The following is a 23,949-nucleotide window of genomic DNA, read 5'->3' on the forward strand; positions in this document are numbered from 1 at the left end:
TACCATACAATGTTCATTCATTGAGGGCACCAGTCCAAAACTGGCATTAGAAGAGGAGCAGATCAGGGCATCTGAGCACCCAAGATTATGAAACTCCTTGCCTAGGGAGGGAGGGCTGTTTGGCACCTTCATTCTTGGCCTTCTCTCATGTACTCAACACACTGTCTGGCAGGCATTTATCCTGTTGCAGTGGTAATTTTTAGAGGACTAATATCTATTGCTAAATGTGTTTATCTGTTACTGCTTCTGTTACAAATGCAAATTGTTAGCCACGTATAGAAGAGCAGGGTAGTAAATTGAAGTGAAAAAAAAATCTCTTACCACGTCTTGTGTGGCTAATGGGCAGTTTAGCCTGAAATGTGGATCAGTAATATCTCTTGAGAGTCCCATGGACTGCAAGAAGATCAGACCTATCCATTCTTAAGGAAATCAGCCCTGAGTGCTCACTGGAAGGACAGATCGTGAAGCTGAGGCTCCAATACTTTGGCCACCTCATGAGAAGAGAAGACTCCCTGGAAAAGACCCTGATGTTGGGAAAGATGGAGGGCACAAGGAGAATGGGACGCCAGAGGACAAGATGGTTGGACAGTGTTCTCGAATCTACAAACATGAGGCTGACCGAACTGCGGGAGGCAGTGGAAGACAGGAATGCCTGGCGTGCTCTGGTCCATGGGGTCACTAAACAACAACAACAAGATCTCTTCCCTCCAGTTATTTTGGGATGAAGGCCGTCTTGTCTCTTCGCTGGAAGCACTGGTGAATGCAATGCTTAAAACTCAGCTCAGGGATGGGAACCTGTGGCCCTCCAGAAATTGATGGGCTTCAACTTCCATCAGGAACTTACTGCAGGGGAGAGCACCAAAAAGCCTCTTTAGCACACAGAAATTACCATTAGATCAACTTGGAAGCGACTGAGGCTATAGCTGACAAACCAGTTTTCTTGTGGCAGCATTTAATTGTGGCAGCCCTGATATTTGTTGCAATAATTTCACCCATTAGGCAATTTTTAAATCTTTTGCAGGGATGTCTGCAGTTTTTGTTACGTGTTCTGTTCAGTTAACCAATACATGTGGTAGCTGTGGGTTGAAGAACCTTAATTTTATCTAGTCTTTTCACAGGTAAGTTAATTTCTTCCGTGGTTTAGATCTCACCTGCTCTTAACAGTTCCAAAACTTTTCTCCTTCCACACCCAACAAAGCCACCGAACAAACAAAAACGTAGAGAGTAGCCTGGGTAACAAGCTTTGGCTTCTATTCCCAGCATCTGAATAGACATGGTACTTCATGCAACTGCCTAATTCCCCAGTGCTGCTCTTCACACCAGTAATACAAACAAGACTCCTGGGGGTGTGCATAGCTGGACCTCATGGGAGGTGCTGGTGCAGTGGAATCTGTGGTCAGATATGGAAACTTTTCACAGGTCTTCTAAACTTATGAGCTGAGGTCACACAGAACTGCTTTTGCTTAAACAGCAAGCAGCGTGAACAGTCATATTCTTAAACAGAGCAGTGTTGCCTTTTCCTAGGGAAAACCGTTCGCTTGAGCTGAAGGTTTACAATTCTCTGCGAATTATCCCAAATATTTGCAATTCACATTGAGATGTGTATGGTGCCCTTGCACAACGGAACTCTTTTTAGGAAGGGGGGAAGTGGCAAGTTAATACCTCTCAAACCTGCCCCACATCTGCCTGTCCCCTTGCCCATCCATCCACTGTAACATAAAGGGTGGTGTAGAGTTTGGTAGCATTGGGGTAGATAGCAAACGAGTAAGAATCAGGAGGATAAACAATCCACCCTCGGAGTACAGAAAGGCCAGGCTAGATCTGCTCTGATGTCTAAATCACTACCAGAAAGTACACATTTTAACAGTTTGTATGAAACATTAGATCTAGAAACTTTAAAAAATAATAATTAAATGTTTCATTTACTGGAACTTTGCTTCAATGGCATTCTGTTCTAGAAACAATATTTTCTTCTCTGTATTAGCTTCATATTATGCAAATATAAAACCTAATATGGACACCCTGAGAATCTCTCCTTTCTTTCCTGACAAAGTGCTTGGAAATGTCAATGTGCCTTTTTGTCATGTTTGTCTTACCATAATTTCCAGATGTTTTTTTTAAAGAAATCAGAGTCACAAAAGTGTATTTTTTTTAAAAAAAAGGTTTCAAAATATGAAAATATGTATTGCTTAATTTAGTCCTCCCAAAACCTCTCAGTAGAAGAAAAACAAACACAATTGAGCACAGAACACATATGCTCTGGCTGAGCTCCAGATCACAGCTTTCTGGGACCAGGGGGTCCATAGACAGTACTTTGCTTCTCTTCCACCTCTGTCCTTGCTATGATGCCTCTACATATATCCTATACCAGGGGTCTGCAACCTGCGGCTCCGGAGCCGCATGTGGCTCTTTTACATCTTTGCTGCGGCTCCGGGGCGGATACTAGCGAGGGGAAGAGGCGCATTGTGCACCCCGACACTCCTCACTGTGGCAGGCGCTGTACTGGCTGTGACGTCACATGGGGGCGGTATGCGCGTTAGTCACGCACCGTCCCGACGTCACCTTTCCGCCCGCTGTCAGATCGTGGCTCCGGAGATATATTTGTTTTAAATGTCGCAATGGTTTTGCGGCTCCCAGTTGTTGTTTTTTCTTCGGAAATGGGTCCATGTGGCTCTTTTTGTCTTAAAGGTTGCAGACCCCTGTCCTATACTCTCTCCCTCTCTCTTACTATAAGCCATTAGTTGCAATTACCATATAAGAGATGCAAGGGAGGCAGTAAGTTTGGCTGATGGGGTAATTGAAATTTTTTCTTAGTAATTGAAATTTTTGCATCTGTTTTTCAGAAAGTGCTATATCCCAAATTGCATTGTACAAATGCTTCTGATTGTGCATTTTTAAATTGATAATATACTGTATTTTATTTTGTTTTGTTTTAATGCACCATGGAAACCTGGTAAGAAATAAAATAACAACAACAACAACAACAACAACAACAACAACAACAACAACAACAACAATATAAAATAAAGTATGGTGTGAATTTATCCTGCTGATCACACAGCTGCCCAATTCACATATTGGTAGCAAAACAATCTATTCTGTACTTCATACAGAATGGCACTCATGCTTCCCACCCCTTCCTTTGCCTCAGAAAAAGAAAAAACCCACCCCATTTTCATTTGTACATGAATGTGGGAAGGTTGCTCTGTTTTAATCTCTCTGCTTGTGACTTTAAAAACTCTCATTATTATCTGGGTCTCATCCAGAGATTTCTCTCTCTAACCTGGCTTTCTGAAGTGCAGGCAATGAAACTGACAGCATCTATTGCTGGCTGGTATCACACTTCTGAGAGGGGAACCAGTCTCTGCACATTGGATTTGCTCCTACCTAGTAAGCCCATTCTTTATATTCTGTCGCTGACCATTGGGGGGCAAAAAGAAATGATTTATAACCATGGCAACAGTTGCTGCGAGAGACTGGGATCAACAAGAATCTCTTTCATGCCCACATCAATGAGTTGAAGATGAAGAGCCTCTCACATCCATTTGGACAAGACGACTAGTGCCACTTTTTAATTTTGATTGAGGTAAGTTCGCTTGAAATGTTAGACACACACACTCGGTAACTTGCTTAAGGGAACTTGTTGCTCTGACCTATTTTTCTGAATTGGAGTTGAGTATTCCCAAGGGACTATCTCACCCTCTTACCTGCTAACAGACCCTCTTCTCTCTTCCTCATCCCACCACCATAAGTGAACGGGCTTTTCTTCAAATGACTTAGAGTGCTTGCCAGAACCCATAGGAATCAATCTATGCTCTGGCTCTTAGCTTCAGAACTTTCTCTGCAACACAGGATGATTTTTAGGAAGAATGTTCCCTTAAGCTGTGCTTGTTTCATATCCAATAGTCATCCTGTGTATTCTGTCGCCTCTAGGGCACATGGAAAGCTTGGATTTGTTTAAATCTTTACATTTGAAAATACTTGCTGAGTACCCTTCACGTACTTCTCTAAAAATCATAGGAAATATATGTATATCAGTGTTGAGTGATAGTAAGGGAGAAAACAGGAAAAACTTATTCATGCTACCCTCCCCCCACCTTGAGCCCTTGAAAGAAGCTTTAATAGTTAATGGTTAATAACCTACAGTGTAGCAAGACAATTCACTGGCAAGGCTATGGTATTACTTGAGAAGTTTTACTTTCGCTTGCAGTTCATGTGCTAAGGGGTGAGGAGGGATGACCATGCTACCAAGTGACAGCTGTAGCTATCTCTAGGACAATGCACTCTTCCCAATAGTAATTAAATAGTACAGTGGTACCTCGGGTCACAGACGCTTCAGGTTACAGATGCTTCAGGTTAAAGACTCTGCTAACCCAGAAATAGTACCTCGGGTTAAGAACTTTGCTTCAGGATGAGAACAGAAATTGTGTGGCGGCAGCGTGGCAGCAGTGGGAGGTCTCATTAGCTAAATGGTACCTCAGGTTAAGAATGGACCTCCAGAACAAATTAAGTACTTAACCTGAGGTACCACTGTAGTAGCATTTTGTTCATTCATTTATATGAATATTTATATACAGTTGACTCCCCGTTTACACGGGGGATACATTCCGTACCCCCACATGCATATGCAAAAGCGCGTAAAATGGGGCACTCACCAGTATCAGCTCAGCTGATGGGTGGGGAAGAACCTTCTCTGCCCTTCAGCTGTGCCAATCCATGGAGCCATGCCATTCCTCCACTCATGAGAGCTGGAGGGACAGTGCGGGTTCGTGGACCGGCACAGCTGATGGGTCCACAGAGTCATGTTGGAGGGACAGCCCAGCGCTCACACAGCTGATGGGAGGGGTAGGGGCTGCTGTCTTGCTACTCTGCACACCAGCTGTTAGGTGGGAAGGCCTCCTGCTCACAAGGAGACCCTCTCCAGTGCATGAAGGGGACGCCCTTTTTGGGCTCTGGGAAGGGTCTCCTCGCGAGCCAGGACTCCTCCCCAGGGTGCTCCCCATTTCCAGGATCGTGGCACCGTGTGTGTGTTCGGTTGTGCACAAATATGGTGTGTATAAAAGACCTTCACCTTACAGTCACTTGTTGTTTGTACAACAAGTAGAAACTTAATAATGCAGACATGAAATTTAAAATTACAACACCAAAGAGCAACGCCATAAAACCGCAGAACAATAGACAGCCAGTGTGGTGTAGTGGTTAAGAGCGATAGACTCGTAATCTGGGGAACCGGGTTCGTGTCTCCGCTCCTCCACATGCAGCTGCTGGGTGACCTTGGGCCAGTCACACTTCTCTGAAGTCTCTCACCTTCACTCACCTCACAGAGTGTTTGTTGTGGGGGAGGAAGGGAAAGCCGCTTTGAGACTCCTTTGGGTAGTGATAAAGCGGGATATCAAATCCAAACTCCTCCTCATCTTCTTCTTCTTCTAATAGCTAACAAAGGCAAGCCTTTCTAACAGCACTGTTGTTCGCGATGGGGAACTTGTGACCCTCCAGATATTGCTGAACTAAAGCTCTCAGCATCTGTGACCACTAGCCATGCTGGCTGGGACTGATGCTGGTTGGTGTCTAACAACATTGGGAAGAGCCACAAGTTCCTGCTCTGTTTCAGGTGCTGTTTTGTTAGACAGGGTATCCAGGCTGCACCTCAAAATGATGGTTTGGCTGCTGCTTCCCAGTGCTGTTGGTACTATACCACTTTAACAGCCGTGGCTTTCCCCCAAAGAATCCTGGGATCCGTAGTCTGCTAAGAGGTGTTGAGAGTTGACAGGGGAGCCTGTATTGCCCTCACAGAACTACAATTCCCAGAGCTCTATGGGAACAAGGATTGATCATGAACAGTAGCTCTATGAAGGGAACAGGTGGCAGTGGAAGACAGGAGTGCCTGGCGTGCTCTGGTCCATGGGGTCACGAAGAGTCAGACACGACTAAACAACTAAACAACAACAACACTCAGCACCCTTAACAAACAGTGCAGACGAGGCCTTAATAGATTTAAGTTCCCCTTCCGCAATGCCCACTTCACCATCTCTGTATGGTGGAACATTTATTGGGTTTTCATTTCCTGATAATCTGCTAGTTCCCAAATATACACCATCATTGTTCTCAAGCCATAGACATTTTCACAGTCACCTGACACTTATTTGAACAATCAGGATGTACTTGATGAATTGAGCTATTTGTGTCTGTAAGAGCGGGAAAGCTTGGCAGAATGGACAGGAAATGAACCTGCTTTTCATCTCCTGAGCAGTTTTGCCATTTACATGTACAGCTCTCCCCCTGTGTTTCCCCTGTGTTTCCTCTGTAAATGTCCCCTCTTGGGTTGCTCCCACTCCCCACCCCCTCTATAGAAACCTATGCTCCTTTGTTTCCATTTTCCATCTCCTGTCATCTCCTGTGAACAGGTTCGGTCTTTCCACCCATTGTGGAAACCCAGAAAATGAAAACCTGAATAGGGCTAACACGTCTGTCACTTTAAGCAACGCAAACTCTTCTCACACAGGAAATGAATTTACAATAAAGCCGAATGAAAATGGCAGCCCAGAATTCTTCCTCTTATTTAGGGGCAGAAAAAGAAGGGTTTTTGTGTTTCATTTTGCCAAATATTATCCAGAGGGAGGAGAATTTCTTCAGCAGTTTCTTGGAGATGGGGATTAACATGAACACTGGCAGCAGAAACAACACAGCTTGTTGCTTTTTTTCCCCTTAGAGAGCTTTCCATTTTTTTGTGGTGGGCTCTTTTGTTTTGGTTTTATTGCTGCTACTCTTTGTATTGTCTGTGGTGGCGGCTGAAACTGTGGCATTCTCCCCAATGCCCTGGAATTAGTGTCATTATGAGGTATTGTGGGTAAAAAATGGCAGCAGCCAAACAAAGAAGGAGAAGGAGACTATTCTGCAAAATGGCTCTCATTACTAGACAAGGGTGAGCTGAATAAAATTATCTGATTCCCACCCCCTGAAAAAACCCCTCTCCTGAGGAATATAGGCTCAGCCCTACTTTTAAAGTATGATGCGTGACTCACTGTGCCTGTTCCGTTGACTTATTAGTATTTGAGGGAGCTAAAAGTGTCAGAATAGTTCTTCATGAGCAAAAGAAGAAAAAGCACTTCTGTATAGGAAGGAGAAGAAAAATGATACCTCACATACGAGTTCTAGAAAAACCTTGTAACCTCCCAACCACATTGTAATTTAAACTCTGTGTGCTGCCCATGTGTAAATTTCTACACATAATGCTTTGCTTGTAGATAGTTACTTGGTTTTCCAGGCCAGCCCTTGGCATTTTGCTGCCTGAGGTGAAGGAAAAGATGGTGCCCTCACATTCCACATACAAAATCTGACCAGGTGGGCAGTTGACTCCGCTTTAGTGCTGATGATGGGAAAACATCCTCCACTGCACCTGAGGGCAGCAAATGAGGGTAGGAGATGCAGAACAGGCTAGCTTGGGGGGCTCAGGGGGAATGGGGGCAGTGTTGGCACGCTATTGACACCTCCAGCATCTGCTACCTGAGACAGCTGCCTCACTCTGCCTAATGGTAGGGCCAGCCCTGGTGCTGTGTGAAGCATCCCTAGAAAGAGGTTTGTAGTCCTTCTTTCCTTTCCAATTAGTCCTTGAATAGTCTCTGCCCTGACATCTAATGTTTTACAGCTCTGGGAATGTAATGATTTGTGGAGACCTCCCTGTCTAATTCCTGGTTATATACTGTTGGGCCTGTCATTACTCGAGGTGTATTACTGATTGCCGCTGCAGCTGGAATGTATATCTACCCACGTCTGTGTTTGGGGTGTTTATCTGATCTTGGAGCTGCTCCTGCTATTACTTGTCAGCATTGTTTATGAAGCCTGGTGGAATTAAATGTTATTGATTACAAGGCCAGGAGTAACTGCGAGATCAGCAAGTGGAAATTTAGGTAGAGATTTGTCAAAGGATGGGACTGCAGCAGCTAAAACTTTTAATTGGCTGTGCCAGGAATCTTTCCCACTAAGGCCAGCCATCATGTGTTCCATTTTTGTGTGCAAGAATAATGGCCAAACATCGGGATTGTTTTCTCTGCCCCACCCCCCACCCCAAAAATGCTTTGAGTGTCAATCTTTTGTATGATTCAAATGGGCAAATCTGTCGGTTTTGGTTTCTTTTCCCCCCATTAATGAGTGCAGTTATTCACATTTCCACCTCAGTTTGCATTTGGTTATAAGTGTGTGTGTGTGTTCCACATGAATATTCATCAACATTTTTGTATGAATTTCTCCCAGTGTACATGCTCGCATTCAATTTTGTCTAATATAAAGCACCCTAAAATAGTGCATCTGTGTATGTTATTTTCATGAATATATGCATTTTTATGGTCACTTTACTGCACTATGTGCATTTTTTTAACCCATTACTTGGGAGGAGAACTGCATTGCAAAATTCAGAGATGTGTACAGTACATAGAATTGTACAGTTGGAAGGGTCCCTTCCACGATTATTAAATCAAGAACTGATGGAAAAAGAATCAGATTGCTTTCCCCTCCCCTTCAGTGTGTGCTGTGTCTTGCTTCTTCTTTTTATAACGTGGATGTGCATTTACTCTAGCTGTCCAAGGGTTGTGCAGGACAGTGGCCCCTACAGGAAGGAAAGCAGACCCCAATTTCCTATCACAATGTCTCATCAAAACTGCTGTTCCATGTGCAATTGATAATGTTTCTTTTTACTTTCCATCAATACTGGCCAGTACTGGTTAAAAAGCACTTCAGAAGGTGAGGAGGAAATTAAGAATGCTAGGAAGGAATTCATTTTCAGTGGTACAGAGGCACTAACGTGGTTTTCCCATGGAAAGGGGGGGGGAGCTTCTGCTTGTTGGTTTTATGGGCATCAGTGATCTGCCTTTTGACTGAAAATTCTTTAACACTCAGGAACTGGTGCTGACTTTCTTTCTCCTTTTTAAAGCTAGCATGTTGGCAGGTCGCCTGGTCTCCCCTGACACCCAGGTCCCACAGATCTGTTTGCATCCCATGTGCCAAATGCCTAAAAAAAGGAGCCAATCAAATCACGCCTGTCTTAATGCATTAATGAATCTCCTTATGTGCTGCTTGTAGGCTTAATTCCTTAGCAAATGGTAATGGTGCTTTCGTATCTAGCAAAACAAATCCAAGGAAGGGTCCAGAGGGGCAGGGGCAAATGATGTTTTGGGGAGTGCAGAACCCCAACATTAGACCTGCCTCACTGTGGAAATTCTGAAGCAATTCCTACAAGTGTTAATTCGGGGCATCTAGTTGAGAATGGAGGTAGGTTGCTTTTCTTTCTGTCATTGTTGCAGCAAATGTTCCCTTTGCTTTGTGGTTTCTGCCATTTGCCAAGTAGCTTTCAGCTGATTTGGGGGAAGCAGAGCTGAATAGGATTTATTTACTGCTCTAAAGTGAGCTGTTTCTTAGGGGACTCTTTAAGTGTTGTAAAAGCTAGTAGCCTGCTAGGCAGAGTGCACTCAAAATGCACAGCAATGCATTGCTACGATCTGTTCTGCAATGGCACTGAAAAAGTGTGGAGGCAGTAAATTTAAGCATCTCAGAGTTAAAAGGATCACTTTCTTTGTGGCAAGTATAGGAAAGTGGGCAGTTGAGGTTAGTGAGAAGCCAATCACAGTTCAGATAAAAAGTTGCTCTAGTCAAGAACGTCTCTCTCACTTTGTCTACCTTCCCTATCCTGGAGTATGTCTCTTTCTTGTGCTTCTCAGTTTGAACCAAATTTACCAAAGGAGTCATGAATAAAGACACTTTAAAATACTGCAATCAATTAAAAAACAACCCTAAGATGGCAGCAGGCTGGAAGACTAAAACAACAATAATTTAACAATTAAACCAACTAGTGTGCTGAGTTCTCATCATATAGCTGTTTGCCACTGAAGGTCTTAACTTGGCATCTAAAACTGAAGTTAAGAAGGCACCAGGTGAACCTCTCTGTGAAGGCAATTCTAGAAGCTGACGACCACCACCACTGGAAAGCCCATCTCCCTGGCTGCCACCCACTTGCCTCATTTCTGAAGGCGGAAGCAGCTGGAGAAGAACACCTCACCACAAACTGAAATTGTGGACAGGATTGGATGGGAGAAGGTTGCCCTTCAGATCAGTTTATGAAATTTAGAAGTAGAATTCAATTAAGTGTGGTTACACTGATCAGAGATGCCCTCCCCTTTATTTTTTAAACACACACAGTTTTATATTAATGGGCCAGATTTAAGACAACTCTGCCGATCTCTGAGGTCGGGTATTCTGGCCTATCTCCTTGTTCCTTGGCATTTAAACTGTGCTAATCTTATTTTTTTCATTCCACACATAGCAGAGTTATTTTGCCATTGAATATATTACCGGTTATGTGAGCAGACTGTTTGCTCTCCAGGTCCTGACCTGGCCATACATTGCTTGTGATTATGTCTTTTAGTGTTCCTGGTCTTGAATACTGTTCTCTTTTTGTAGCGCAGGGCACCCATTCCTTCTGCATATGAATGATGCTAATTAGTATATTAACCTTTTGCTTTATGCTGACTTGCTTGCTTTTGTATGGGAGAGGGGACTATTGAAGGGGTTTCTCAGTCTTTGGGTCATGACCTTAATGACACGAACTATTTTCTTTGCTAGTGCTGTTGATTTGGGTCATGACAAGCCCAGCAGAGTTTATATACAGGCCTTTGACTCCAAATGAGTCTGAATAGTCTTGATGCTTTCCCCTTTAAAATACATTGAAGCTGCCGTATATTTTTAAATGGAATGCTCTGTCACAAGAGACCAGGGCCCTGCGGGATCTGACATCTTTCTGCAGGGTCTGCAAGATGAAGCTGTTCCGCCAGGCCTTTGGCCGGGGTCCAGTCTGATCCACTTCCTTCTTTCCTCTTTCTATGGGACCCTGTATGTAAGTGGTCTCTTGGCTCCTTCTATTGGCCCACATGGGACCAGCACAGGTGGCCAGGCCTGGTGAACGTTTAATATTCCTTATGGTTGTGATTCGTGGGTTCCCACCTAATTTTATTTTGATTTTAAATGTGATTTTGAACTGTATTTTAATCAATGGTTTGATTTTGTGTTTTTAATGTATTATATATTTGGTGTTAGCCGCCCTGAGCCCGGTCTTGGCCGGGGAGGGCAGGGTATAAATTAAATATTATTATTATTATTATTATTATTATTATTATTATTATTATTATTATTATTGAAAAGCTCTGTGTGAATTTTGCAAGGATGTGCCCTTCATCACACATATGCCATACACACATAGATTTTTAGGAAGAGATTTTGGTGGAGATCTCTTGCTGTAGGAAATGAATGGATGCTTAGGGGCCTGTCTAATTCCAAGTCGAATCATTGGTCCATCTCAGTATTGCTTATACTGGCTTTTAGCTGGTCTCCAGTGTTTCAGGCATGAGTCTTCCCTAGCCCTACCTGGAGATGCAAGCAATTGAACCTGGATCCTTCTCTTGACCTACAACCCTTCCCGTGCCAGTTTATATTATAGTGGAGCTAATGAGGACCTCTCATTCCAGAGGGGCTTACAACAATTTCAGTAAAATTATCAGGAAGTACACAGTGTAATCATTAGACACCTTCCCCCACCCCCTTGCTGTATTGGACCATAGGGAGCCATATATCGGGTTTTTGAAACATAATATTTTGTTCTAGCTTTAGTAATATTTCTTTTTCTGAGTTTCTATGTAGCGGTAAATAATAAAATAATTTAATATTTTACGGATAAGTCTATATATCCATACAGTGGCGTAGCGTGGGGGGTGCAGGGGGGCGGCCGCACCGGGCGCAACATCTGGGGGTTAGGGGGCGCAAATCCACGGGTTAGGGGGCGCAAATCCATGGGTTAGGGGGCGCAAATTACTTGCCTTGCCCCGGGTGCTGACAAACCACGCTACGCCACTGTATCCATAGGAATAGTTCATGAATATTATAGAATGGTAGAAGGGCTAGGCACTGAATGCCCAGGGCTCAACCTGTTCACTCTGAGCCTTAAGACTCTCCTGCTTAGTGAGGAGTTAATCTCTGATTCTAAGCCATAGGAAGTGAAAGCTCTGTAGGAAGTTGGCTGCTGAGTCCAAGAGGAGAGTTGCACCTCTTCTCCTCCTTTATGGATTAGCATTGACTACAGCAGCAGCCAGTCTTTTCTGTCTAATTATCCTTGAGGAGGCTGAGGCTCAGGTCCTTCTTTCCTTCTGTACTGTTCTGAGGTTCTGGCCCTGCATGCAGATTGGATAGAAAAATTCTATCCCATAATTCTAGTCTCCCCCAATACCTTAACTTAAGAGAAGACAAGTTTCTTTTTCAATTTACTTTTCGTTCTTACTAAGAAAAAATCACCGGCATCCCTTGATTTTTCTCAGGATATAACGAAAGAGCATTAAGTGCTGCTCATGTTCCTCTTGCAATCAGGCAGCAGCATCTACTCAGAGTGATATGAAGGAGCCTGCCAAAGGCCATCAAAAGTGTGTTTTATTTTGTTAAAGCAGTTTGTCTTTCTAATGTTTCGCAAAACTTTGTAGCCCTAGAGCTGCTCAACTACTTCAGGGTGGATTGTTGCTGAACGAAACTTGGGTCCAGTATAATGAAGGACTGCTACTGCCTTGAAGAATTAAAATATCAAAGCTTCCCCACTATTAATTCTGCTGAGGAATACATCATGGGGCTTGCGGGGTACAGTGGTGCCCCGCAAGACGAACGCCTCGTGAGACGAAAAACTCGCAAAACGAATTTCCCTATGGGCTTGCTTCGCAAAACGAAGCTTGCCCCGCAAGCTCCGGGGACAGCGGGAAGCGCAGCGCGTCTTCCCCGCTGTCCCCGGACCTCTTTTGAAGCAAGGGACGGCGGGGAGAAGCGATCTTTTCCCCACAGCCCCTTGCTTCAAAAGAGGGGACAGAGCGGCGCTTCCCCTCTGTCCCCGGACGGTCTCCATAGGAACGCATTGATTGATTTTCAATGCATTCCTATGGGAAACCGTGCTTCGCAAGACGAAAAACTCGCAAGAAGAAAAAACTTGCGGAACGAATTAATTTCGTCTTGCGAGGCACCACTGTATTTTGCAAAATCCACAGCCTCCAACCCTGACTTCCTCTCACTAGCCACATTATGGTCCCACGTAGCATTCTTAAGAGAGCCAGTAAAACAGGTAAGAGAGTTGGGCCTGCTTCTGGCTCCTATAATTCAAGCACGGCCAACTTGACTTTCTCTCCTGCAAATTCTTCCCATTCAAAATATTTCTACTGACTTTAAGATATTCATCTGAAGCGTTGCTTTTTGACCTTCCAGTGAAAGCTGTTAAATTGGCAGGGCCAGGCTTTTGTGGTGGCGGCTGCAAACCTTTGGAACTCATTTCCTAGGGAAACATGCATGGTTTCATCGCTGCTAGCTTTTAAGGAAACTCTTAATTCAATCTGCATTTGGTTAATTTTTAACATGCTGTGCTTTTAAAACAGTTTATTGATGCTGCTCATAAATTGATGGGATTGATGGGGGTAGGTTGTTGTTATTTATTGTGTTGTATTTTAACTTTTTGTAAATTGCCTTGGGACTGCAGTGTGCCCTGAAACATGGGTTAGAAATCTTTTAAATCTTTTTCCTTCCTTTTTTTGCTGTGAGACACCAGTTTGCCCTGATTATAGCTTCTTAAAGAACAGAGAAGGAGAGTAACATTTAAGGAAGTGGAACATGTAATGATAGAGGCATCTTATTATTCTTTCTATCCCTCTATCATCTCTGAACACAGATTTTTCAGGGTTTTGGAATACAGTACAATGCAAACCTGTGGGATGTGTGTGCATGCCATGGGCGTGGAATGGAGTGGCCTCTCCTGTATAGCTCCTTCAGCTCTCTCTGCAATCTCTCTGCAAAAAATAAAATAAAAAATACACATACTACCACCATGCCAAGTAAAAGCTGATTGTAATGCATGTGCAATGTGTAATCTTCCTTTTCTCCTGCCTACAACTATATCCCCTAGTTAAAGTTTGGAACTCTTGGGACTATTACAGTTACAAATAATATCCTGCAAGTGTATATCACTTGCAGACGTCAAGCCTAAATTCAAGACAAGAGCATGTCTCTTGCCTTAAATTTGTTATTAGTGGAGGAAAGCCATTTCATGTTTCAATGTAATAAAGTGCTATATAAATGACTGTTTTAGGCCAAATCCTTGCAGCCACTCTAAAAAATTCATGTGGGAGTCCATTTTTTTAAATGTTTTATTCGCAGTCCCAACTTAACCCTGTTTAGAGCCCATTAAGAGCTTATGTTTTCTTGCCCTCATCTTTTCCTTAGCCGAAGGAGCTTCATCTGGAACTCTGGGGCAAAGTCAAAGTATACTGTTAAGCCACAAGAAGCCTAGCGAGGCTATCTTCAGATCACATGGTTCTCATGCACGTAAGCAGTTCATAAAGGTATAGCTGGAGGAGGATGCATGGGTTTATTTTACAAGCCTCCAAGTACAGCATTCCAGGAATTAGCTCCTACCACTGAGTTTCCCATACTGCATTTCTGCTGTTTAGTTTTCGGTCAATGCTCCACATGGAATAAGGCACGACAAGCACATTCTGTCACTAGCCTCATGTCTAAAAGTCACCTATACCAGGCTTCTTCAACCTCGGCCTTCCAGATGTTTTGAGACTACAGTTCCCATCATCCATGACCACTGGTCCTGCTAGCTAGGGATCATGGGAGTTGTAGGCCAAAAACATCTGGAGGGCCGAGGTTGAGGAAGCCTCACTATACATTAAAAATTCCCATTAACCTCCTCTTTTGTCCCTATGGCTCAGGTATTTGTTGTAGCTCAGGAGGCTTTCAAACGATGAATTGACTTTAGCTATTTGCCTTAATTCCTGCGCTGCTACGACCATGTCTGTTTACACTCCAGAGGGGGGTCTCTTTAATACTCAGGATGTGCTTTCCCCCAGAGCCAATTATTTGTCTCCTGGAGTATCTCCCTCTACCACTTTATAAATTCTTGATTAAGAATCAATGCCTCCTTCTTGGGAGAATGCACTATTATTGCTAGAGTTGCCTAACAAGTGGAAGAACAAATCTTCTGGAAGAATCAGCACGTATTCTGCAAAAGGAAGTCTTGCCGCATTCACTTATTAGTGAGCTGGAATTATCAGCATTAATTCAATGAAGGTCTTGTTCACTTGGACATCCATGAGTGACATCTGCGCCAGCAGCTGCTAACACCAGTTCGTGGTGGTTCTTAAGAAGAGCTTGCTGGATCAGGCCATTGTCCCATCTAGTCCAGCATCCTGTTCCCACAGTGGCCAACCAGATGCTTGTGAGAAACCCACAAGCAGGACCTCAGCACAAAGTACTCTCCTGTTATTTCCAGGAGCTGGTATACAGAAGCATTACCATCTCTGACTACAGAGGCAGAGCATAGTCATCATGGCCAGTCGCCACTGAGAGCCCTCACCTCCATGAATTTGTCTAATCCTCTTTTAAAGTCATCCAAGTTGGTGGCCAGCATTGCCTCCTGCCATGCCTTGCAACCAAAGAAAGAAAGAGAGCCAATGGCTTTGATTTCACTGAACGTTGTAATTAACATTTAGGTCACAAAGCTTAAACAAACTCCATTTGGGATTAATTTAGGCCACATCCACACCATACATTTAAAGAAATATTATACAGTGGTACCTCGGGTACTTAATTCATTCTGGAGGTCTGTTCTTAACCTGAAACTGTTCTTAACTTGAGGTACCACTTTAGCTAATGGGGCCTCCCGCTGCCGCCGCGCCGCCGCCACACTATTTCTGTTCTCATCCTGAAGCAAAGTTCTTAACCCGAGGTACTATTTCTGGGTTAGCAGAGTCTGTAACCTGAAGCGTATGTAACCCGAGGTACCACTGTCCCATTTTGACCATCCCAAACATCCTAGGAACTCTTAAGTGTGCTGAGAACTGTTAAGAGACCTTTATTGCTATCACAGAGCTACAATTTTTGGAGTTCTTTGGGTTCATTGTTTATTGAAGCACTCTTGGTATTGTAGCTCTATGCAGGGATGAGTGGCCTCCTTAACAGCTCTCAGCACCATTAGCAGACTACAATTCCCAGGATGTTTTGGGGGAGCTATAAGTGTTAAAGTGGCATCATAGTGCTTTTAAATGTAAGGGGGAGTTGTGGCCTCAAAATAAGAAGCAGAAGCAGAATTGGAACAGATTAACCAATCTGGCGCTATCTCTCATGGTTTATAAATGGACTGTGGCTACTTCTCCCACAGCAAAATAATATGCAATATTCATGCTTTGATTCTCCAGGACATACCAATTATATTTGGATTGCATGTTCTATCCATGCTTTACACTCCAGCTGTCAGAATGTAGTGTTTGCAGGTGCTCTGTGCCTGTGGGCAGATAGTGTGTGTGTGTGTGTGTATATATATATATATATATATATATATATATATATATATATATATATATATATAACCAAGCCCTGAAACTTCATAATACTGTAGGACAATTCTGCTTGTGGGGGGAGGAAGGAAGGAAATGAAAAACAGCATGGGGAGTTTTTGCAAATGAGTGACTATCATGTAATCATCTTTCCTAGAATCTTGCTTCTATCAATAGTTTATTTCATTTCTCTTTAGCACTGTAGGCTACTTTAGAAGTCAGCATGCTCTTGCAGCTAGGACTGCAGAGTTTGCCTTCCGTGTCTCTGCAGGACCCTGTTCAGATTTTTGGCGGTGAATTATTAATCCCCTTCTGTTGCTCTAGGTCGGGTAGTAAGTGGCAGTTCTGTATGAAAAGTGGCCCTCTTTGTTGGGCTCTAATTAATGCTTATGTAATCTCCCTCTCCCTCTCCCCCCCCATCTCTCTTGTGTGTGTGTGCACATCCTTCCTGGGTGCAGTTTGAATGGTGCAATCCTGTGCAGTGAGATTCCTTTTTTGCAGTGCACAAACTGGAAATTAAATAAACACAGGAATGGTTTCAAAGTGTGAGGAAAAAAGAAAGTAGACTGGTAAGTCAGTTATGGTAGCTTCTGGATGACCTGTTTGTTGAGCATTCACCCTGATTTGTCTGCACAAAGTTTGCAGGAAGGTTAGATGTGCGGGCTATTTATTGGCCATCGGTTCTGATTTATTTGGAGGATGTGTATACGTACAATGCATTAAATGAATGTTATTCCATCCTACACTTTCCAGTGCATTACCCTGTCACTTTACTTTTCACTTTATTTTTACCCTGTACAGTGTTTTTTTTGTTGGCCGGGGGCAGGTTTATTGCACAAGAAATGTGATTCTATCCCACCCCAAAATAGTGGTAGTCTGGGATCAAAATATGTTTGCTGGAGAAGAAGTAGAACAGTTATGGATTCACCTGAAAAGAAGTGCAAGCAAGGCCTTTTTTTTTCTTCAGCTGGAGCTCACCGGAGCTCAGTTCTGGCGCCTCTCAGGTGGGCACCTCTGCCATTCTAAGACAAGGGAAAAGTTCACGATGAGCTCCAGCACCTCCTTCTCTAGAAAAACAGCACTAAGTGTAAGCATCCTCTTTGATCACTGGTGGTGCCTACTTCACAAGGTTGTTTTGAGGATATATGGCATAAGAGTTGCAAGGCAGTTTGAACCCTCAATTGTATTATTCCTTCATGAAGGAAAACCCAATTTAGGGAAGGGTGTAACATGGATATTATATCCTGCTATCAACAGAAGTTTGTTTCCTCCTCTCATTCATAAATAGAGCTTTCAAAACATGTGTGTGCGGGTGTGGGGATGTTTGCTGTTTTGTGAATGCTTATCGGATCTGGTTACAGGTGTGTAGAATCCCAGAATATCCAACCCTTTTCCATTGTTGTTTGAAACCTGTGGCTTCCTAATTGTCTGGTTGCAGTCAAGGTCACTCAGCCAAACAGCCAGGGAGACGCCTACCAGGAAAACCTCTTCCTCACTCCTGCATCTTAATACTTCTTTAAAGAAGTTGTTGCTATGCAGCCTTGTTTGTTCACGGTATGTGACACTGTTTGCCTGCTCTGTATGTATAACTTGTTAAGTGTGAGTCAAGGGTTGGCCTGAGACAGAGATCCCTGCAGCTTTCCAAAACTGCCATCTGACCTACAGGTGAAGGCAAAATCGCTAAGGGGGAAGACCCTCACAGCCAAGTTCTGCGGCTGTCCCAAGAGATGGCAAATTTGAAAATGTGAGGATCTGGTTCCTGAAGTATAGAGGAGTTTGCAAAGCAGGTGAGTGACCAGAACTGCAGTCTCTTCTGGCTGCTCTCTGAGGACTAGGCTGTCCCTTAGAAGGCTGTTTACATTGACTGTGCAGGAAATACATGAGTCGGTTGCACAGTATTCTGCTAGGGAGTTTGTTATGTAACTGTCATGTCATTTGTTGTTCATCCTTGAATTAGAGAGGTATATTATGAGGAGAAAGGGGGGGGGGGACTCCAGAGAAGGTTTCCTACCAGCTGAAGCCCCAGTGATTGTCAACCAACCCTTGGAGAACTGAGAACAGGCTGTTCAAGTGACTTTTGTCCGAAATATGACAGGGGTGTTCAAATGTGATGAGGAAAATGTGAGGGGAAGGAGCTACTTGACTGGTTTCCCTACCTTTAATTATATATATATATATATATATATTTGCTTTCGTAGATTTTCACGGGTACAGGAATGCAGGTTTTGGTGTCTTCGGGTGTCTTCCCGTGTAAGAGTTGGGGTGTCTAGGCGACGTTTCGACGAGGTCTCACTCGTCATCTTCAGGCTGGTGCTTTCGGCTTCTTGTTACTGGAACAGAGCAGGATCTCAGTGTTTGAGTTCCTATAAATACTGTTGAGGGGGTGTGGTGTATAGCCTCCAACGTTCTGGGCAGAGAGGAAGTTCCCAGGTTAGTGTGCCTTTTCTTCTTTTGTTTTGCACAAAACCACAGCTCGCCCCTATACACGAAGCCAAGCCAGAGCACAACTAAGTGCAGTACAGCCATCTTCTCAGAAAAACTCTTCACAAGCTCAAGAGGTCAAGACACGAAAGCTTTAGCAACTAATCCACACCTAATGACCCACCTAAGTGGTACTCAGAATATCACTCAAGAAATCACTCAAGATATCCCTCAAGTAATTAAGGAACAAAAGAAGAAAAGGCACACTAACCTGGGAACTTCCTCTCTGCCCAGAACGTTGGAGGCTATACACCACACCCCCTCAACAGTATTTATAGGAACTCAAACACTGAGATCCTGCTCTGTTCCAGTAACAAGAAGCCGAAAGCACCAGCCTGAAGATGACGAGTGAGACCTCGTCGAAACGTCGCCTAGACACCCCAACTCTTACACGGGAAGACACCCGAAGACACCAAAACCTGCATATATATATATATATATATATATATATATATATATATATATCAAGGAGGAGTGAGGAGAAGAACCAGAGAACTACATTTACCTCAGTGAAAGTGAGGTAAAGTTGCAAGAAAACAACATCATTCATTCTTCAACCCTTCAACAAAGCCACACAGAGTTGTATACATGGTCTCTGCTTTATCTTCACAGCAACCCTGTGAGGGTAGGTTAAGCAGAAAGGCAGACAAGAGAAAGAGAGTATACTCTATCAACCTACCACACTGTAGCCATTGTGCCTTTTTGGAGGTGAGTGACAAAAGGTGCCGCAAGTACTGCTGTATGATTGTAGGCATTTCTTGCACAATGTTGAGTGAGCTGCATGGAAGCTTAATTCCACCATTAAGGATGAGCCTACACGGCCTGTCAAGTAGCCCAAACTGTACCATTTTTGACAGGCCTCGGAATTGTGATGTACCATTTCTGGACAGGCTTTGGAATTGTGAAGTGCAGTGTCAGGGGAAAAACAATCTAGTCGGGGCATTTTGGCACTGTGGTCTAAACCACTGAGCCTCTTGGGTTTGCCGATCAGAAGGTCAGGGGTTCGAATCTCCGCAACGGGGTGAGCTCCCGTTGCTCTGTCCTAGCTTCTACCAACCTAGCAGTTCAAAAACACACCAATGCAAGTAGATAAACAGGTACCGCTGTGGCAGGAAGGTAAACGGCATTTCCGTGTGCTCTGGTTTCCATCATGCTGCACCAGAAGTGGTTTAGTCATGCTGGCCACATTTTGCGGACAAACGCCAGCTCCCTCGGCCTGAAAAGTGAGATGAGCGGCTCACCCCATAGTCGCCTTTGATGGGACTTAACCGTCCAGGGGTTCCTTTACCTTTTACTTTTTGTGGTTAGTTAGCATAAGACAGATGAACACACATGCAGAGTAATGGTGGTTCCATTTGTTGTGTTCTATGCATTTGTTTTCTGTGAATAGTGTGCTCTTGTGAACCCAATGGCCACACCGCTTTACCCGGGGGGCGGGCGGTTGCGGCTCCTTGCTTTCTGCCTCCTTCCCTGGCAGCCAGAATACACAAGTGAAACAGGGATGGTTTTCCCGCCAAAATGGTCTGCTTCAAACGGCCAATGCCGAGGGCAGTGCCTTTCTCACATACATGCTGTATTGCAATTTGGGGTCCACCCCTTTCTAGGAGACATATGGCGGTGGCTGGAGTTATTTTACAGGGTGTATTTGGCGAGAGTGCATGTGTTTGTGTCTGCATACACCTCCCCACCCCCCACCCCCGAGCAGAACCTAAAGCTGTCTCAGCTGAAATGGTCTGTCCTAGCTGTGCAGCGTCAGTGGAGCTGTCACTGTCTTAGTTAGATGAGCTGAGGGTGAGGTGGCAATCCTGGGCAGACTCTTTAAAAAGAGGACAGTGTTATCTTCACAGAAGAAGGAGTTTTGCACATGTCTGAACCCTTCTATTGGAAATGTGTGTCTCTAGAAAAGGGAATTCTACACATGCTTGGGAGCACTCAGTCCAAGGTACCAAAATTCTTTAAAAAAAAGTTGACAACCTCGGCTCTGGGCGAGACACCCCCGACTTCAATTCTAGCATCCCAGAATCAGGCATATTAGCAAGATATGTTCAGTGACAATAATTCACTGAGAGTTAATAAGTAGGCGATTCCACTTTTCAGGTTATAATACAGCTCAGCTCATGCTTCTTTGGGGTACCAGAAACAGGAAGCACAGGTCTCCGTACACATTCAGCCCCAACTGAAGCCTTTATTTATTTGAATCTCCTTCAACTGAGTGAAAATAAAGCTTGGCCCTTGAACCCCTAACCAGTGGTACCTTGGGTTACAAACACCTTGGGTTATAAACACTTCGGGTTACAGACTCCGCTAACCTGGAAGCAGTACCTCAGGTTAAGAACTTTACCTGAGGATGAGAACAGAAATCGCATGCCGGCGACGCGGCAGCAGCATTAGCTAAAGTGGTACCTCAGGTTAAGAACACTTTCAGGTTAAGAATGGATCTCAGGAATGAATTAAGTTCACAACCAGAGGTACCACTATAGTAATTGCTCAACAGTTCCTGTTAAATGGTTCAGAAATTTCCCAAAATGGGTACCCATGACTACTCAAGCAGTAACTGTGGAGCCGTCAAAGAGCAATGGCTTTTTGATGGCCGTTTAATTAAAAGTGTAATTTTAAGTACTTTATAGGGAAAGGGGAAAGCAAATTCTGAATTTGAAGCTTAAAAAAAATAAATCTGGATGTTTACTCAGTATGCCTCATGCTACTGATTGAGAAAAGGTTTTTCAAAGACTTCCTAGCTATTCATGTAAATCTGTTTTATTGACAGGAACAGCCTTCATTATGCTGTTTTGGAAGCAAGCTGAAATATTTCCTGTTTCAGCGGGCCTATCGAGACACAGAAGAATAGAATCATTGTAGCATTGTAGGGACTGCAAGGGTCATCTAGTCCAACCCCCTGCAGTGCAGGAATCTTTCGCCTAATGTGGGTCTGTAACTTCCTGTTGAGCAACAACTGCTTTTTATACCACAAATGCTCTGGCTTACTTTTGTCCCACTTTTGTCCTACATCACTCTTCCTGACAGCAATAATATAGCAACCTTGATGGAGCATTGCAGAACAAGCATTGCATGCAGGGGGGTTGGACTAGATGACCCTTGGGGTACCTTCCAACTCTACAATTATATGATTCTATGAGCAAACTAAAGCAGAATTAATCTTATGAACAAACTAAAGCAGAATAAATTTGCCACTAATGCACTATTGATGTATCAAGAATGTGATGCAGAATACACTCGCAGGAAAACACCAGGAGGAGTCCTCTGTTTCCTCTTTGTTGAACGTTAGGACTGTAAGCTTTCCTAGGCAAGCACCAATCTTGTACTTGGTAATGAATTATGCAGAGTGAGGGAACTATATCAATCAATAAAAATTAGTGACTGGAGTGGGGAGCAGAGAGAGAATTCTAAGGTGTCATTGAGTAGATGGATCTTGGTCACCTTTGTACGCAGATGGCAAATCCCAAGACTGTGCAAGAGCTAGTTTGCTGAGATGTCATTTGCCTCTCCAAATGGCTACAGTCTCAAGAAGCAGAGCTCTGCGAAAGCACAACTGATGGGAACAACGAATGCTTGACACCGGCTCCTCCTGGCTTTTGAGAATTCCTGAGAATGTTTTCAGCGATGCCATCCTTCTGTCATTGACAAGCAGTTTCAGGGACTCTCAGCGCCTCTAAGGGATATGAGGCGGGCACTCCCTTAGCTCATTATTAGAGATGTTTGCTGGTTACTCTCTTCCCTCTCTAGAGAGGAATCGTTTTCTTGCTGTTACTTCGGGAGATGCTGTCTCATCTCTGACTCGGCAAGAGGAAACTTGCCGGGGGATGTAGAGAAGCTTCTTGGTGCTTGCAAAAAGGGTTTTGCTCTGAAAGTGTCAACAGGCAGGTAAGGATCTCATCCATCTTGCAGATAGCGTCAGGTGTGGTGCGAAAGAGTCGAAGTGACCCAAGAGTTGCAGCCTCCTATTTGGTGGCATGTGGAACTATAGAATTATCTGAGTCATTTAGCATTGCCAGCTTTGGCTTCCATGCCTTGTAGCATCTGTTTGTTTGCAGACAGTAGCAGCTCAAGAAATCTGCTTTAATCTGCTCAAGAAATTGGAATGACTCTGGAGAGTTTCTGGTCAGCTGTGGTTACCCTATAGTAATTTCTTCTGGCCTTATGATCTGTTTGGACTAAAGCTCCTTTCAGTTCCTGACACCCAGCAGTCAGATAAGGATCTGAAGAGGCGGAGGCAGGTGAATCTTTGGTGAAGTTCCAAAATGGGTGGATAATGTGGGGACAAGATACATATCCCCAAGGACCAGTTGCTCAAGTTCAGGAACCATGGCTGGAGCAGCAGTTAGATTGAGGCAGCCAAGTCCCCTGGTCCAACTGGGTTGATGAATGGCCATAGTAGCCCCTGATGAGCTGCAGGGACCAAGGCATTGGAGCCTGCCCCCGGAGTCCCCAGCTCATGGGGTGCCTTAGCAATGACATAGTGGAGGCCACCATTCATTTACTCTGCAATAGCATGTCCTGCACGGGCTGCTAAAATATAAGAATGTTAAAAAGAATGCCCAATCTCACAATGGATCTGATTGTAAGTCTTTCAAAAGAGCTGTAACTGGAGAACATTCAGCCGTGTGTACTATCCAGATACTACGTATCCAGAGTATACTAGTTATGAGGGCAGGAAGGATGGAAGAGAATCTGCTGCTCTCTGATGCTACACACATTAACATCTTTGTGAAAGCATCTTCCAAGTCTGGGATGGGGAACCTGTGATACTCTGGATGTTTTGGGGACCACAGCTCCCACAATCCAAGACCATTTGCCATGCTGGCTGGCTAATGGGAGCTAAAGTCCAACAACATGCAAGAGGGCCGTGGATTCCCCACTTCTGCTCCAAGTATTTCCAAGCAAAATAAGGATAGTGATTGGCTAGGTACCACAAAAAGAGAGAAATCGTATTGGGTAAACAGGGCAGATAGAACCAAGCACACAGTGGTTTTTATATCTAAACTTATTCACACATGCAAATCACCACTGGATGTTGCAGCTATAGTATCACAGAACTGTAGAGTTGGAA

At 44.0% G+C, this 23,949-nt stretch overlaps 1 protein-coding gene across 7 annotated transcripts in view; it reads left to right on the plus strand.

Annotated features, from left to right (window-relative positions):
- The first annotated feature begins 3,514 nt into the window (after positions 1-3,514).
- Positions 3,515-23,949, plus strand: part of TOGARAM2 (TOG array regulator of axonemal microtubules 2) — a 70,281-nt gene continuing 49,846 nt past the window's right edge. Inside the window, exons 1-2 of one of the 7 annotated variants that reach the window (XM_083496046.1) lie at positions 16,934-16,969; positions 18,066-18,187. The gene's annotated coding sequence lies outside the window, so the exon portion shown is untranslated. Of the gene's footprint in view, positions 3,587-9,060; positions 9,265-10,059; positions 10,087-16,933; positions 16,970-18,005; positions 18,188-19,493; positions 19,590-22,625; positions 22,764-23,949 lie in introns of those variants that run through there. The other 6 variants (XM_083496043.1, XM_083496045.1, XM_083496044.1 and 3 more) reach the window with 6 other exon arrangements.

This window comes from Podarcis liolepis (assembly GCF_965112155.1).
Source record: "Podarcis liolepis genome assembly, chromosome: 3".
Taxonomy (NCBI): Eukaryota; Metazoa; Chordata; class Lepidosauria; order Squamata; family Lacertidae; genus Podarcis; species Podarcis liolepis.